The sequence below is a fragment of the Galeopterus variegatus genome, unplaced genomic scaffold, assembly GCF_000696425.1.
Source record: "Galeopterus variegatus unplaced genomic scaffold, G_variegatus-3.0.2 Scaffold101, whole genome shotgun sequence".
Lineage (NCBI taxonomy): Eukaryota > Metazoa > Chordata > Mammalia > Dermoptera > Cynocephalidae > Galeopterus > Galeopterus variegatus.
Window position 1 is genome coordinate 645909 of NW_007726212.1, and position 6015 is coordinate 651923.

Below are 6015 nucleotides of genomic sequence, written 5' to 3' on the forward strand. Positions count from 1 at the left end.
TCCCAAGCGGCGCACTGTAGCAGTGCGTCACCGGGCCGGCCCTTTACCACACATCTTAAAAGGTAAAATTTCTGGGCTGGCCCGGTGGCGCACTGGATAGTGCACCGCTTGGGAAGCGCGGCGGTGCTCCCGCCCGAGGGTTCGGATCCCACATACAGACCGGTTCCCGCTCACTGGCTGAGCGAGGCGCGGGAGCAACACCGAGGGTTGCGATCCCGTTGCCGGTCCCCGGTCTGGTATGGGGGCAACACTGAGGGTTGCGATCCGTTGCCGGACACGGAAAAAGACAAAAGACAAAAAAAAAAAAAAAAGGTAAAATTTCTAACAGAGGAGTGGCAGTGTAAGAAATCTCTGGATTTTCTAAAAATGAATTTAAGCAGATCACTCATTCCTAAACTACCTAAATGAGAGTCTACCTTAATCTAATAGACTTCTAAAAAGAATTCCATAAACTTCCTTGAAAACACAACCTGTAATACTCTTTCATATCGTATTTTTAAAATACACATAAATACAAATAGAAGAAAATAAAAGCCACCTATATCTTTGCTCAACTTGGCACTATGAGTATCTTGAGGCAAAACACCTATATGATTCCTTTCTTCTTAATTTCTTTCTCTTAGCATAGACAACTATCCACCTATCCACTTGGCCAAGCCAGACACCTGAAGATCATCCCTGCATTCACCCTTTCTCTAGCCTATAACTCTACTGATTTTTATCTCCTTAGTATCCCTTGAATCTATCCCACCCCCGACCCCACACCCCCATACCAGTCCTACTATCCTGAGTCATTTTTGTATGAATTATTGCAAAAGCTTATTACTTGGTCTATTTGCCTCCAATAGAGCTGCATTCCAATCTGCTCTTCCACTCCCAGAGTGCTTTCTAAAACACTTCTAGTGCTTTTCAAGTCTGACAATGCAACTACACTGCTTAAAATCCCTTCAACTGGGCCAGCCCGGTGGCGCACTCGGTAGAGTGCATGCTCCCGCCGAAGGTTCGGATCCCATATAGAGACTGGTCCGCTCACTGATTGAGCGCGGTGCAGGCGCGACACCGAGGGTTGCGATCCCGTTGCCGGTCACGAAAAAAGACCAAAAAAAAAAAAAAAAATCCCTTCAACTGCTTTACATCACTTGTAAGTCCAAATTGCTTATCATGGCAAACAGTCCTTTTTCATCTGTCATCTCTCACCAGTCACCATTCACATGCTACACCAAAACTACTTACAGGTCTTCAAACCAGGCATGTCCTCTTTCAGAGCTTCTGGATATGTTCCACCCTCTGCCTAGAAAGAAAGCCCTTTCCCTGTTCGCCTCTGGTTAAAGTCTACTCATACTTAAAGGATCCCCAGCTCAAGAGTTTATCTCTTCAAGAAAGCTAGCATTTTTTTTTTTTTATGGCAAGCCCCTACCTGACTTTAGTTAGGTCCTTCCTCTTCATATGATCCCATTAACAACCTCTGTTTACTTCTATTATTGTACTCATCAAACGTTATAGCAATTTTCTATTTCCTTAGTAGACTGTATCTTATTTGTTTAAATAGTATTCCTGCATCATAACAGTGGCTGTCATGCATAGCATATTAGAAATTAGAAGAAATGAAAGATAAAATAGACCCACATCATAGTAGAGGATATTTACTAGGTAGGATAAGTCTAGACATACAAGACCAGAGAATCATCAGTGTTGGAAGAGACTGCAGATGTTATAGTAGTCCAAACTCCCACTGATGAAGGAACCTCTTTGACAACTTCCCTTAAGGAGGACACCCAACCTCTAAGTAGTCTAGTACAAGTTTATCTGCGCTCTGAGCAGCTGTTTATCGTTGTATCATTCTGTTGCCCAACAAGAGAATAGACAGAAAGTGTCAACCAATTTCGGGTCTAAATATCTTGTCACTTTCAGAATTCAGATGGTTTGCTATCAGCATTTTTGCAAAAAGTATTACAACTCATTGATTCTCCAACTATGCTTCAATTAGCCCTAAGACTTCCATGGAAAAGTCACAGGGGCCACTGGTTGTTTGAAAGGAGAGAGAAGGAGGTTGGAAGACTGGCTACAACTCTCAAGAGGGGTTTCACATCCTTGTCACGAATTCAAACAAACTCTGCTTTATCTGATTTGCATGTTGGGGTTCCATATAAAAGTTTAAGGAAAGGGTTTCATAGCTCCAACATTTCTGAAAATTAGTGATATAATCATAATAGTTTTAAAACGTATCTGGCAAAGTGAAAATATATAACTATAATAACTCTCTTGTTTGCTACTTCTTAATGAATAACTACCACTGGTCTGTAAAATAATCTAGCTATTAAGATAATTAACACATCAAGAGAGAAATCAAACATTTTGTTTTCAAGTAATCAATATATGTAATAAGTTTGCTTACAAAGAAAAAACAAATAGATGACAAGAAAAAAATAGAAAACATGTTAATTCCAAGTAACATTTAATACTGGTCGTCAACAAAGTTGAACTTTACTCCCCAGTAAAGAAAATCATACTTCTTGGGAAAGTCCTGGTTGAACACAGGTAAAGAATATATTTTTGTAAGTATAAAAATTGAGAACAAACTTATTCTGTCCTACAAACTAAATTAAATAATAATAAAAAAGAAATATTCTACTAGAATTTTCAAAGGTCACTGATACAACTTAATTGCCAAATTCAGAAAATCTTTTTACCATTCTAATTCTCCTTAACTGCTCTGCAAAATTTGACAGCATGACTCCAGATCACCTTTGTACACTTCTTTCCTCCCTGGACATCCCCCGCCCCTGCCACCTAATACTCTACTCCTCTGGGTTATCTTCTTCACATCTGTTTCTTTTGATTCTTTTGAGAACCTCCTCTACTCTCTCCCACCCACTGAGGGTATTACCCAAATATCAGTCATTAATCTGTGTTCTCTTATATACAGGATCATTGTTGATGAAATAATCAACACAAACTGTCACCCTAAGTATAATGATTTTCCTACTTGTATTTTTAGGTCTTGCTCTATTACTCAAATTTCTCTGTTTGGGTGGACTGATGTTGCCTCAAACACATTATTAAACTTAAACCATCACCCTGGGCCGGCCCGGTAGCGCACTGGATAGTGCGCCGCTTGGGAAGCGCGGCGGCGCTCCCGCCCGAGGGTTCGGATCCCACATACAGACCGGTTCCCGCTCACTGGCTGAGCGAGGGGCGGGAGCAACACCGAGGGTTGCGATCCCGTTGCCGGTCCCCGGTCCGGTATGGGGGCAACACTGAGGGTTGCGATCCGTTGCCGGACACGGAAAAAAAGACAAAAGACAAAAAACAAAAAAACAAAAAAAACAAAAAACCATCACCTCATATCTCCCATCCCTGAAGTCCTCCTCCTCTCCATCCCAATTTGTTTGGTTCCATAAAAATTGTTTGAGAACTTAGTAGGTGGTGGGCCCTATTGTTAATGCTAGTGGATACAGAAATTAACAAGACAACTTCCTTGCCTTTAGATGGCTCTCTTCCCTCATAAAAGGTTAATTTCTATATAATACGGTGAATGCAGTAATAGCACTATATGCAATGTGCTCTGGAAGCACAGTCTAGGTTCAGTATACATTTCCTATAGGAGATATTGCCTGATTAAGTTTTAAAGGAAGAACAAAAATTAGCCACACACAGTGGGCGATAGGAGAGAAAAGATCTTTCTGGTAGAGGCCATAGCATCAACAGAAACATAGATTGGGGCTGGCTGGTTAGCTCAGTTGGTTAGAGCAGGGTGCTGATAACACCAAGGTCCAGGGTTCGATTCCTGTACCGGCCAGCTGCCAAGAAGGAAAAGAAAAAAAAGGAGGAGTTTAGAATCCCAGGAAAAGAAAATAATCAATGTAAAGCTCTGAGGAGGCAGCTTGCGTAGAGTGTTTGAGGGACAAAAAGGAGGTTAGTGTGTCCAAAACAAAGATGAGAGTAGTAGAGATGAGAGCAGAGAAGTTATAGAAGACAAGGTCATAAACAGCCTTGTAGGCCAAAGACTTTGACTTTTCCTCTCAGACAGACATTGATACTCCCATCAAATAGCACCAATTGATGGACTGGGTATGGAAGGATTATGGAGAAGTATCAGAGATGAACCTTAGGATTTACTGTTACCACTTTAAAGTTTTCACCTTATCTCCCAATACTTCCCCCCCACATAATCCTATGAAAATCAAGTAGAAGTGCTCCTGAATCTTGTTTCTACAGCACCTTTAGAGATGCACTATTCACTGATATCTACTGAAATCATATTTAAACTATTTAAATGGGAAAAGGGTGGATTAGATTCCACTACATATGCTGACATAATCCTATGAAAATCAAGTAGAAGTGCTCCTGAATCTTGTTTCTACAGCACCTTTAGAGATGCACTATTCACTGATATCTATTGAAATCATATTTAAACTATTTAAATGGGAAAAGGGTGGATTAGATTCCACTACATATGCTGGAATTAAAGATATTTGTCTTTACTTTTATACTTTTGAATTTGAAGGGCTTGGTTATAGGTCTTCCAGGTTGGGTTCAAGTTGTAGAGGCTCCTGAATGCCAAAACTCATAAATTAGACATTAGGATCTACAACGGTTTTTGAACACAAGTATGGATGAAATTTTGATACACATCTTTGTTGTTTCACTTTCACCTTACTCACAAATGTTTCAAGTAGAAAGTCTTATCTGCAATATTAATGAAAAGATCAGCTGAATTGTTTTATTTTTCATGGTAATTAACCTTATGTTTGACAAGATAAATAAATTTCTTGAACACTGCCAAGAATATGTGTGTATGGAGGCTTACATGCACACACCCATACACACACCCACATACCACACACAGTAATTGGCTGTACCCAGGAAAGAACAAAATAAGAACAAGAAGAAATAATAAATATTAAGCATCCACAGTGTGAACAGTAGTATAGTAGGAGTTTCATGTGGAAGTTTATAGATTATAACTGTCCCTGATCAAAACAAGCCCACATCAAAGGGAAGAGACAAACTAATTGCAGGATCAGTTCCTAAGTGTTCCCTATGAAACATCACACACAAAGAATGGCAAAACGAAACTCCAAATAAAACAAAGCTTTCTAAATGAATTCTCTGAAAAAAAAAAAAAGACGCAACTGGTAAACAAAGTATTATCTGACTCATTATACTCACCAACTAAGGAGATCAGAACTCCTATAAGAATATTCCATGGCAATTCAGTCACGTAAGGTGTACCTTACATGCCTCTAAACAAACAAAGAATTCTCTAATAGAGAATAAAATCAATAATTGTCTCATATGGCAAGCTACAAGCTAGAAATGAACTTATCTGTTGGAAAAACTTAACAAAACTAAAATAGACCAAAAATTAATGGCACGAAAAGTATAATTTCTAACAATGGCAGAATTTCAATGTGGCCTATGTAGTCAGTCTTATAGTTCCAAAACTGGATTATTTTAATATATATATTAAAAAAGATTTAATAAGAGCTATTGGTTAGTAACTCTATAATAATACAAGATTATTTTTCTATGGTGGTTATTTACATTGGAATGGATTACTCAGGGAGACTGTAAAAGTGTCATTTTTTTTAAACTATGATTTAAGGATTCTGGGAGCTATATTTTATATACCCCGAACATGATACTAGTCTAACAAAATAATTTCTAATTTGTAAATGTTTGTGAAAAATCATCCACCTGAGAATGAAAACCAAGCCACACACTGGGAGAATTTATATGCTATGTATATAAACAAAATGTTAGTGTAAATATTTAAAGAATTTCTAAAAATCAATAAGCAAATCAAATGTCAGTTTAAAATAAGATAAGAATAGAAAATGGGAGAGTGACATCACCAAGATGGCAGAACAGATGATCCTGGTGTGACTCTCCCCACAGCAGATCAACTTAAAACTATTAAAACACGGGGCCGGCCCGGTGGCGCACTGGATAGTGCGCCGCTTGGGAAGCGCGGCGGCGCTCCCGCCCGAGGGTTCGGATCCCACATGCAGA

General features: G+C 39.1%; 1 protein-coding gene and 1 non-coding gene across 8 annotated transcripts in view; one reads left to right on the forward strand and one right to left on the reverse strand.

The window, feature by feature from the left end:
* The window catches only part of NUMB (numb homolog (Drosophila)), a 186539-nt gene that overhangs the window by 72812 nt on the left and 107712 nt on the right, over positions 1 to 6015 (reverse strand). The window lies entirely within an intron of this gene.
* TRNAI-GAU lies at positions 3726 to 3799 on the forward strand. The gene has a single exon. It is a non-coding gene; the product is annotated as a tRNA-Ile (tRNA).